Genomic DNA, 12,076 nt, shown 5'->3' on the forward strand with positions numbered 1-12,076 from the left:
CTAAATTCGATAAATAAATTACATATTTATATTCTATTTCATTTTCGAGAATATATGAGAGCATCAAATATTTTCGAATATATAAATTTAAAAATATATATATTCTTCCATGCTTCAAACCTTATAATTGGTTTCATTGGATTTTATTTGTGGTCAACAATGTTTAATAAACAAAGGATATATATTGACTTCCGTTTTAGTGTCCTGCAATACATCAATTATTGATAAGAATAAAACAATCTACTGAAATTATTTTGAAAAATTACCTGAAATTGTTAAAACCCAAATTAAAATAAAAAGAGGTATTTGTTATATTAGTATGACGTGCAGTTTTTGCTATATTTATAATAATAAAGACTCATAAAGACTTTGTTTCTGACAACATGACATATGACCAATACATGGCAAGCTCTAGGCATGCGTCGATCAATTGATTTCTCTTAACTCGCGGATGAGCACTTTGATAACAATTTCAACTTAGTCGAGTCAGTGATAGCTTTGAGGTAAGACGTGTTGTATTTAATATATTTTGTTTTTTTTAAATTGTTTCCTACATTTATCCCAGTGTTCAAAAATATAAGTTTGTATAAATGTACCTAAGTGCAAAAAATCTGAGTCCAAAGATAGCGCAAGTTAAACACAAATTATTTAGATATTTATAACCTTCTTCCATTCGTTGATTTTATGCGCGCGCAACTTTATAGCCCAGATAATTTAGCTCTATAGATTGTGTATTTGAGTTGCATCTAGGCGAGCTTTTACAAATTTCTCCTATGAAAGTCGCGAATGCGCCCTGCAATTTGGTCGATGTATTGATTTTTCTCAACTCGGGTCTGCGCACTGCGATTGTAATTTTTACTTAATCGTAAATAGTGTTTTTGTTTACGTGAATTTATTCCGGTTTCCAAAATTGAAATAATTTTCTTGAGTACCCAAATTCCGCGTGTCTGTTGATTATAATATTTATTAACAAAAAAAAAAAAACAATTTAAACATCATCGATTTAGCAAATGCAACCTTTATTATAATGCAAGGTTTATTAATTTTATTATTATATCATTATTTATGATTAGCTACGGTACCTATACTTTATCAGTGGATAGACACGAATAAGACAAAGAACAAAGATTACTCGTTTTTATTTAACTTTAACTTTTAGTGTTTCCTTATTAGTCTGTAGTTAGTTATGCACTCAGTTGAACTTACTCGATTTAAATATTATTTAAGATTCAAAGCTGCCTTCGTAAAAGAACTATCGCCAGCGTGGTCTCACCTGGACAGGCTTGAAGCGAGTTGCGCATACCCAAGAATCAGTGGCAAGGCCTCGCAATGACGTCTGCAGTAGAAGAGGATGAGCCTGGCATCTCCATTAAAGGTGATTACACAATTCAGATTATCTAATTGTTAATACATTAATAACTGAAAAAATAAGTTGTTCATAAAGCATATTCTAAAGATAGTCCAAACCACGATGACGCGTCCCACTATTTTCCGCAAGGGAAAAGCGTGAGGTGCGGGAAGCTCAACCCAAGCACTAAGTGAGAGTGACAAGTGTGGTAAATAACATCCCAGTCTTCTCTTTAAGCTATCCTTCAGTAGAGGAATTACCTTTACTCAGCTACAGGACATTTACAAACTCTTACTTTCTATAGCACTACAATAATAATGACCAAATAATTGAGGTATTACATTTTAATTAAAAATATTCCATTGCTACACATATATACTGTTTATGAATCTAAATTTTAATTCCTAATTTTTATACATTTTCGGAAAGCTAAGTAAACGATTATGTTTTTAAAATAATCTGCAGAACAATTTTTATAACGATTTTTTTTGTTTTTCAGGCATATTTGAGGGAAAAAAATAAAAAATATATTGAAATAATATCGTTTTTCGTCTCGCATTTTTAAATTTGGACCGATAATTATTGTTTAAATATTGAAAAATATCCAGTGCTTAATCGTTTTTATAAATCAGAAGAAAAAAATAGATTTTAATTGATACTTTTTTTTAAATAAATTTTTGAAGTTGCATTTTGGACTTATTTTGAAAAAATCTAAAAAACGAGATAACTCAACAATGGTTCACTTTTGCATGATGCATATGGGGGTTAAAATTATCGCAAATAATCACCCCTATCACCCCCTAACGGGAATACGTCGAATTACCAATAACCCTGCATTTAATCTCAATTAAAACATTTTAGGCACGGCGCACTGCGCGAACATTTGTCCTCCGAGCGTCACTGACTCGGCTCAACTGGTAAAGGCATGGCTTGAAACCCGTCAGCACCTCGGGCTTTTGCTGAACCTCCCCTGACAAACTGACGTCATGAGGCTCTGAAGAGGCAAGCTCCGCATCGTGTGGGGTTCACGACAACGGCGTACATAACGGCATCATCTGACCAGGGCGACTTTACCGACGACAGCTTCTAATACATTAATGTGTGTTTATTTAATATTCGACATTATTATATAATCTTCATAGATAATATCACTGATATAAATGCGCACTTATGCATAACGAATATAATAATTTTCGCCACGTGTATTTGGTACAAGGGACGGAGACTATCGTACACCAAAGTGCTTCACGGAGCACTCAGGCGCGGTAGTATTTGTTTACGAGGAATATACATCTTCTGTTTGGGCTTGCTGTAAAGTTCACGATCACGAAAAGTTTTGCCTTATTGGGAAAAAGTTGGATGCTCTAACATCTGTACGCAAATACCTTAGACGCAGAGTGGATAGTCTGGATGGCAAATTTGAAAAATTCGGATGTTATCACTAGTTCCCCGACTGGTGGTAAATGGTGGCTCAGGGATTTAGAGTATAGTTCGAGATAAGGAGGTAATAGGCAGGTTTCATGCGAACGGTAACAGATTGATTATTTTTAAAATGAAAAGTAGACATAGACGGGAGACAGAAGGTAATATATCACTAATTGACTCCAAGATTTCTGAACGTTTTATACTTTTGTTAATAACTTCTCATACAATAATAATGTAATGATAAAATTGTAACAATAGACAAAATGATAGAAAAATACCATGACGACATTAGCAAAATTTCAATAGAGCATTAAAATTTCAACTTCGATCGACATAGATGCGCATTTATGAAACTATATATACTTTATAAAGTATATATACTTTCCCCTGTGTGAATTTGAAGGAATTTATCTTGATATTATGGGAACGGTCACACAGGTGAAGGTTTTAATTAATCAATTATATTATTAGTATAGAATATAGATGCTTACGTTTTCACAGTCGAAAGAAACGGTTGAGAGTCACTTTACACCACATTCAGATCGGACCTAAAGAATTGCAACAATTGGACATTTATGGGAAAATTCAACACAATAAAGAGATAAGCATACTTTCTCCGATTCTTTCGATCTGTGTTAATGCTATTCGCCACATTTCAGAGGAAATGGCTTAGGGAAGGATTTTGGAAATACATTTTCAGAGAATGGCATATATACTCTTGAATGGACTAGATTTTGTGATGGCGTTTTGGATCGCGATTTTGAGACGGCGCAAGTTAGCTACAGTTGAGAATGTCTGTCGGATCAACTTTATTATTCTTACACTATCGCGGTCAAGCCCTTATATTAACAGCTTGGATGTTCGGAAACTGTTTTATTGACGCCAAATGTGACGTTAAATTTACCGATTGAGACGACTGACGAGACTGTGTTATTTACTTTGGCCAATCGAGTTGGAGTAAATAGCATGGCGCTTGTCTTCCCGGACTTGACGATTAAAAACAAGTGCTTGCTCCCGTTAATTAAGAAAACATAAAATGCGAAGATACTCACCAAAGGAATTTTGCCTTATTTACAATTTAATATTTCTGACTTCAAGGAAAACTCGCTTAGCAATCATTACGACAAATTTATTGTCGAGAAGTAGCTGATTCCCGAAACTGGGGATAGTGAAACATTCATCATAATTGGACAGAGTATCATAATTTTCGCCAGATATACATTTATACACGATTATTTACTGATATATATGTGTCGTATTTTTGAGATGTTTGTTCATGATTCATGGCAGTCGCAATGGTCAAACGGTCATGGGCAAATCGTGTTTTTTATACATAATAATACAAAAATATGCGGTAGGACGGGTACAGAGAGGGATTCATACAATGACTCGACGCTGCCAATAATGTTTGTTGATCGAAGCGCGGACGGCTGCGTCGGACCGTTGTATGCCCTCAGTTCGGATCGTATGAACAAAGCGAAACTCATAGACCTCTATAAAAGCAATAACTGTTGTGTGTATTTTGTTCGGATTACTTTGGTCATTCGCAATATATTAGCATAACAGCAACCTAGAAACTACCTCATGGTGCTCACGGTTAGGTTTCAGGATCTCCTCGGCCACCCGGCCAATACACCTTTTCACGGCTATTTGGAGGCGATCTCAGAAACTGGACGCGCTTTATAAATATAGATAATTATTTTAATATAGATTAACACTCCACTCGTGACATCTGGAGTGATACACAACGAGAGTATTTTTAAAAATCCGCGAAGTATTCTGTAAACAAGCAATATTATACAATTTTATGAAGTTTTTCGTAGTTTTAGATCTAAGCACGACGCAGGCGCGGCGCTTTTCCTTTGACGGCATTACAGTTGTTTTCAACTTATTCTTACCTCACCGCTCAATAAATTAACGACAGTCTTTTTATCTGATCTAACTTCATTTTTAAGCAGTGGCGGCGTCGTGTTTACGCAGTAATTTAGCAACGTCAAAAAGTATGTGCCTTAAAGAGGAAATATTATTTTAGAGCGCTTTGTATGTGTACAGACAGTTTAGTAGCGTTTAGCAAAGATAGATGACGACGTTATTTTTAAGAGAGAAGCGATAGATTAGATTTATTATTTAACGATGTATGAGTAGATAGCATCCGTATTGATGTTTGTACACAGACAATGCACACCGTTACAAGTAAGCGATATGGCGAATATTGTGATATGCTATGCGAGTTCCATGCACTAGTCGATAGCCGACCGACACCGGCCGTGACACATACCCCGGACTTGACTTTATGGTATTTTTCATTTCCACCGGCATAATCGCTTTTTACTCAATGTGTGGATAAAGTCTATGTTTAACATCTCGCAGATGATCCGTTGACAGTTTCGTAGTTCTCCGGAGTACTTAGAGTTCATTACGTTGCGTGGTTTAGGGTACGTGCCTTAGTTTATTCTAGTGTAGTCTATGAAAATGTCATCAGTCGGTCACGATTCACCATCCAGAGGGCCCGAAGACTTACCCAACTGTCAGTTATAATGAGTGCCTCAAGGTTTAACTGCGGCGATCCATTGAGTAACAGAGCACATGTTGGTCAATTTTAATTTTAATATTAACATTGGTTCTCGTTGGGTTATCTTACGATTAGCGACCATTTGTTCAAGTGTTAGTTACATTTTCTATGATAATTTAATGATGAGTTCGTGTACGTGTGATCATCAGTTAATTACTTTATGATGCGGTTTGAAGTTATATAAGGGTCTGACTTAATACTATCAGTTCGCAGGCGTCATCTAACTGGAAGAACAGACGATTATAAATAACTTCAGATCATTTTTTATTAGTATATATACTTTAGTAAAATATTAATGCTGTACGAAATCGTCAATAACAGTTTCAATACATATTAAGAATGAATCGAAAGGGCTGATGAAGTGGAATGATTTTATTTCAACGGCAAGATGTCTAGTTTCATGTAGCTGTTGCGGAGGATGGATGTTTATAAGTAGCAGTTTTGAGCAAAGATTTGACGAGAAAGACGTATTGGTATTTACTATTGAGCAGTCCGAGCAATTGAAACTTGACATAAAGTTCCTAAGTTGTATTTGAAGTTCGATCCGATAGAATATTTTCAACATTGATGATTGATCCTTTTTAAAACTCACCCGCACTAAGTTTAATCGCTTGTTTCGGTTTAAAAAATAAAAAATGCAATTCATTGGTTACATATGTTACGTTACGAATTATGTTATTTGATTGAAATGTTTATGATATGTTGTCTACTTAAGTTACGTCAATTTGTAAGAATATCAATAATACGTTCCGCTGGTACTGATGTTATACTCTTACGTACCGACAGTAATCTAGGAACGTAATATTCTTATTCACATACACAATAAGGATCGGGAAATGTGAGCAAAGTAACAGAACGATTAGTCTTTAGATATCTACTTTGAAACATTATAATAAATATGAATATATAATCTCATAGCATAATGGTGGGCAGCCCACGCTAGTGTTGTGTCCGCGAAAGGAGATGGTGTCGCTGGATGTTAGAAGAAGGATGTTTTAGGGTCAATGCTGTTTGTCGTTCGCGTTAGTTGCAATTTGTTATCTCTTGTCCCGACGGACTCGCCAGCATTAATGTGTCGACAGACTGTATAGCGGGTGGCGCGTAGACCTATACAAGATTGCATTGTTGTGAGCGCTCGCAGTTCATATTAAATGTCGACCTGAACCGTATACGTCTACATGTCATCTGAGTACCTATTCGAGCCGATGCGAGCTCTTTCGGATTGTTATGTCACGAGCTTTTAATACGTTGGATTTTTTCGAACGATGAGGGGAAATACGAAGGCTAAATTATATACGTCCCGAGCCGAAAGTAGGATTTAATATCCGGAAAAAGGAATTTAAATGAATGTATCAAATTACAAAATTGGTTTAACTAGTTTACAGGTCGGACATATTCCCCCGACACAACACAGCGTGGAGACTTAGGATAATTTAATTATACGCATATGTATCTCCATATATCGATGATCGATATTCTGTACTTTCTTCTTCTATCTAGAAACTACAGCTCTCTAACACCTTACTCTGGACCTGACCATGGAATGTTTCCACCATTTTATTAATTTAAACAACTTTTGGACACGGTCAACTTGCTTTGTATACTTGTATTATTCTAATAATTTTAAGTCAAGATTTTTATAAATTTCCTTTGAGATAAAAATGTTTTCCTGAATTATTTTACTTTAGATTTAATTTTCTTTTATATTTCCGTATCATAAGATCTAGTATAACGAGTTTTCCTATTTAACATCTGAGTGTCTATAACCGACTTAGTGAATAAGCACCAAGGTTTCACTCATGACTTTGAAAATAACCAAACCAACTAACAAAACAGAATTTCATACAGAAATTCGAAGATTTCTCGTTAAATTCAAAGACTTGAGTGAAAGCATTTTATCTTTAAAAGTAATATAACTTATCGATTAAAGAGAGGAAGTAACTGTTGTTTTATTTCTTATCTTATCTTATATATTAATAGACTGTGGGACGATAGCTGCATATAAGAAATGGGTTATAGTCTCATTTTGAAGAGCTCCAGCCGTAGATGGGCAGAAAAATAAAAAAGATTCTTGACTGCAAGTTACTAAATTAATATTAATATCTTAATTCGATTTTTGTCCCAGTGATTATGGGAAGATAGCAGCACATAAAAAATGGTTAAGGTTTAATTTCAAAGAGCTCCTGCCGTAGATGTGCAGATAATTAAAGAGGATTCTTGATTGCAATTTATTAAATTGCTACGATTTAACAAAGAATTAATTTTAGAGAGCGGAAAAAAGTTACTGGCCGGTTGGAGTAATATAGTACGGCTGTATAAGAAAACAAATTAAAGTAAATTGTTTTCAACAAATTAAGGTTATAACTGAACTAATGTATACTATTAGATATTAAAACATTTATTTAAAAGAGGATTCCTCATTTTGGCGCCAAATGTAGATAAGTGACTTGCAGTTTATTATAAAATGAAATCAAAATAAAACCTGTCATAAGTTTCGAAATTCGTAAGAAATCTTTTGAATAAACGCGAAATTTCGCGGGAGACCCACTAGTGTGTATATAACTCAGGTAAGAAAATAAGTGTATTTGAAGCTTATTATTATCGTTTGGCCGGATCCAACTATTATAGTGAATATAATATAAAAATGTTATTTTCTGAAATTATAGTGATATTGACGAATTTCATTTGTACGATACCCATACTATGTGTACGATTTAATAAAAATGTAATACTTTATATTAAATATTATATAAATCGTTATTATCTGTATACTACAAGTGAGTATATATCACTTTGTCTATTAACCATTATAATATTATATTTTTAATCTGGTAACATAAACATTGACAGATACTCGTCATGGCGGGAAAATTGATTCTCGGATACATATTTTAAACTGCGTATTGAGTAAATCATTATTTATAATTCTTATAAAATGATATAAGAAAACCTAATAAACATCGTTTTATATCTTTGTTAGGACTAAGTTCTTACATATGTGTTACTAAGAAGTTAGCTTCAATACTATGGGACCAAAATATCTTAGTAACAATTTTAGATATTTCGTGACTCGCGAAATATCTGGAGAGAGTGTTATATACCTTTGCCTATCCCATCTGGGTATATTATAAAGCAACTACTTTAATATTATTTTTTGTTAATTGGGTTTTATTTTAACTTCAGGATTATAAGATCTATTAAATTAAAAAAGTATTCTGTGTACTAGTGTATTTATTAAGATGTTATAAAATACCACAAAAAGAAATTAGCAATCAGAGTCAAAACACAAATGAGTGAATGATACGCTCACGGCATGACATTTTTAGAATATTGAGAAGACCCGCCATTGTTTTGATGAAACGATTATTTTATTAATTTATACGAATGAATATCAAAGTCTCAATCAGTGTACCTTTATGTTTAATTTAAGCCTTGCACAAAAGTTTTACAAACACGTGTCGATAGGGACTTTTCACAATTTCATTATATGGCGTCCGTACGTTAATGTAATTTTTTAGCTTCTTGAGTATTTATGCAAGGATGAACGTCTGTTATGACCGGACTATTACCAGTACCTATTTTCTATTAGATTTTCTATTAGCTCCAGTTACGTCATTATAATGTTCCGCGCGTTCCTATTGCCTAATTTTATAATTATTAACCTATTTGTACATTGCAGGCATTGTTTAAATCAAACTTCTCTTTTACCAGATTTATTTAGATCAAGGAAAATACTTTCAGTATGTACATCTATAAAAATGAGAACTACTTGAACATCCAGGTAATGCATTGATGTATTGATCCCTCCAACTCGCGAATGCGCTCTGTACAGAAATTTTTAGATTTAATTTAGTCGAGTCAGTGCTTGCTTTGAGGTAAGACGTGTTTCATTTAAAATATTTTATTTTAGGTGTGGTTCAAAATTTTTTAGACTGTTAAAAAAAGAGATGTGTGTGATTGTGATTGCTCCGAGGATTGTGAAATTTAATGAGAAGTAACGGTCTTTTAATAATTACTCCCGAATTATAATTTTCAATATTATAGTCTGTGTTGCACTTATTGTGAAATGTAATTTTATTGGGGAATCTAGGAAAACCATGAATATTAGTCAATTTATATATCCTTCTCTTATTGTTATTTGTAAAGCGTTACTTTATAGCTCGGATAATTTAATTCTGCCGATTGTGTAGTCTAGTTGCACCTAGACATGCATTGATATCTTGATTTCTCTTAGCTCGCGAATGTTCTTTAACTGAATAGGCACGGCGATAGTTTTGATGTATGACATTTTTTTTTAATATTGTCTTTTAGAGTAGTTTTTAAACTTGTGCCAGTGTTCAAAACATAAATCCAAGGATTGTGGAAATTAATTAGAAATTACATTTTTATTTTAAATTTGCTGGCTATGATTATTAATGGGATCAGTGTTTTGACAAAGAAGTGAATTTCTGACCAATAAGCCTGCTTCAATCGTTTGTTGCACATCATGCGCGCGCAACTGGCGGCCCGGATAACTTAGCTCCATAGATTATGCAGCGGAGTTGCATCTAGGCATGCGTCGATGTATTGATATCTTTAATCTGGTGAATGCGCTCTGAATTTGCAATTTTAACTTAGTCGAGCCAGTAAGAGCTTGTTTTATTTAAAATATTGTGTTATTGGTGCGGTTCATAAAATTTTCAGACTGTTAAGAACAGATATGTTTTAGTTGACTGCCTAATTTCCGATGATTGCTTCAAGGATTGTGAAGAAATATCGTATTTATTGAATTAAAATAATTTCCGAATTATAAAGTTCGAGCTAATTTTCATTTTATAAAAAAGAATTTGACTTAAAAAATACACGAAGGTTTGACCACAAACTATTTTCATCTGTTTTTATATAAAGACAACATTGACCTTCTTAATCTTTTCTCATTTGTTGCATTTCGGTCCGGATATTTAACCTCTATCGATTGGGTAGTATGGTTAGCTTCTAGGCATGCGCTGATGTATCGATTTCTCATAACTCGCGGATGCACTTTGTAATTGCAATTCATATTGAGTTGACTAAACTTAATTTAGAAAAACAACTTTTCTGATGTTAGACGCCCTTGTTAGAGGTGTTTAGAATGGTCTATGAATCAGAGTCAAAATCAAAAATCTACCATAGGTTCGGAAATATATACATTATTGAAATGCAAAGGGCACGGTATCTCAATAGATATCTTATCCTCTATCCATTCTTAAAAATTTGTTTCGCTGTTTAGGTAAATAGTTTAATTAAGTAGGAAAAATCGCGCTTCATGGAAAATATTAAAGACTTCATTATTTCGTTAAGTAATTTTTATATTCCATATTGGTAGGTACTCAATATAAATATTGTTTTAGATTCCAGGCCGCCTTCGTGAAATAGTTCTACGAACAACCGCTACGGTGATCTAACCGTTTACGAAGCTTGGAGCGAGTCGCGATGCCGGCTACAGTAGAAGATGAGGCGCCCAACATCATCATCAAAGGTGATTATACAATCCAGATTATCTAATATTGAGCTACATGGCAAAATAAAAATAATTATTTTGATTATAATGTATGTATTTTAAAATAACCGAACTAGCTGTTCAGTTAGTAGCCCTCTTAGTAAAAGAAAATTGAATTAGGTAATGGGAAATGATTTAGGTATATATTTTTACGCATTGTTGTGTGCGGTTAAATAGCCCCAAATCTCTACAAGCGAAGAGGAGGGCGTTACCCAGCTGTAGGACATTTAAGGAATGTTAATAATAATGACTAGATGATTGTGGCATCGAATCTTAAAGTATCATCACACCTATACATTTTTTGCTCAAATATATTTGCTCAATCGTTCTATATATAAAATTATTGACAAGTTATAACTAACAATTTTTAGGCACGGCGCAATGCGCGAAGTTGCTCTCGCATATTCGAAACATCACCGACTCGACTCAACTCGTAGAGGGACCGACTGAAATCCGTCAGTACCTCGGACTTTGGCTGAACCTCCCCTGACGAACTGACGTCATGAGGCTCTGAAGAGGCAAGCTCCGCATCGTGTGGGGTTCACGACAACGGCGTACATAACGGCATCATCTGACCAGGGCGACTTTACCGACGACAGCTTCTAATACATTAATGTGTGTTTATTTAATATTCGACATTATTATATAATCTTCATAGATAATATCACTGATATAAATGCGCACTTATGCATAACGAATATAATAATTTTCGCCACGTGTATTTGGTACAAGGGACGGAGACTATCGTACACTAAAGTGCTTCACGGAGCACTCAGGCGCGGTAGTATTTGTTTACGAGGAATATACATCTTCTGTTTGGGCTTGCTGTAAAGTTCACGATCACGAAAAGTTTTGCCTTATTGGGAAAAAGTTGGATGCTCTAACATCTGTACGCAAATACCTTAGACGCAGAGTGGATAGTCTGGATGGCAAATTTGAAAAATTCGGATGTTATCACTAGTTCCCCGACTGGTGGTAAATGGTGGCTCAGGGATTTAGAGTATAGTTCGAGATAAGGAGGTAATAGGCAGGTTTCATGCGAACGGTAACAGATTGATTATTTTTAAAATGAAAAGTAGACATAGACGGGAGACAGAAGGTAATATATCACTAATTGACTCCAAGATTTCTGAACGTTTTATACTTTTGTTAATAACTTCTCATACAATAATAATGTAATGATAAAATTGTAACAATAGACAAAATGATAGAA

At 34.2% G+C, this 12,076-nt stretch overlaps 2 long non-coding RNA genes across 2 annotated transcripts in view; both read left to right on the plus strand.

Annotated features, from left to right (window-relative positions):
• LOC135194649 (uncharacterized) overlaps positions 1 to 12,076 on the plus strand; it is a 28,875-nt gene that overhangs the window by 13,889 nt on the left and 2,910 nt on the right. The window lies entirely within an intron of this gene.
• LOC135194673 (uncharacterized) lies at positions 445 to 3,121 on the plus strand. The gene is made up of 3 exons (XR_010309902.1): positions 445 to 503; positions 1,228 to 1,375; positions 2,210 to 3,121. It is a non-coding gene; the product is annotated as an uncharacterized LOC135194673 (long non-coding RNA).

The sequence above is a fragment of the Vanessa tameamea genome, chromosome Z (assembly GCF_037043105.1).
Source record: "Vanessa tameamea isolate UH-Manoa-2023 chromosome Z, ilVanTame1 primary haplotype, whole genome shotgun sequence".
In the NCBI taxonomy this organism is placed as follows: domain Eukaryota; kingdom Metazoa; phylum Arthropoda; class Insecta; order Lepidoptera; family Nymphalidae; genus Vanessa; species Vanessa tameamea.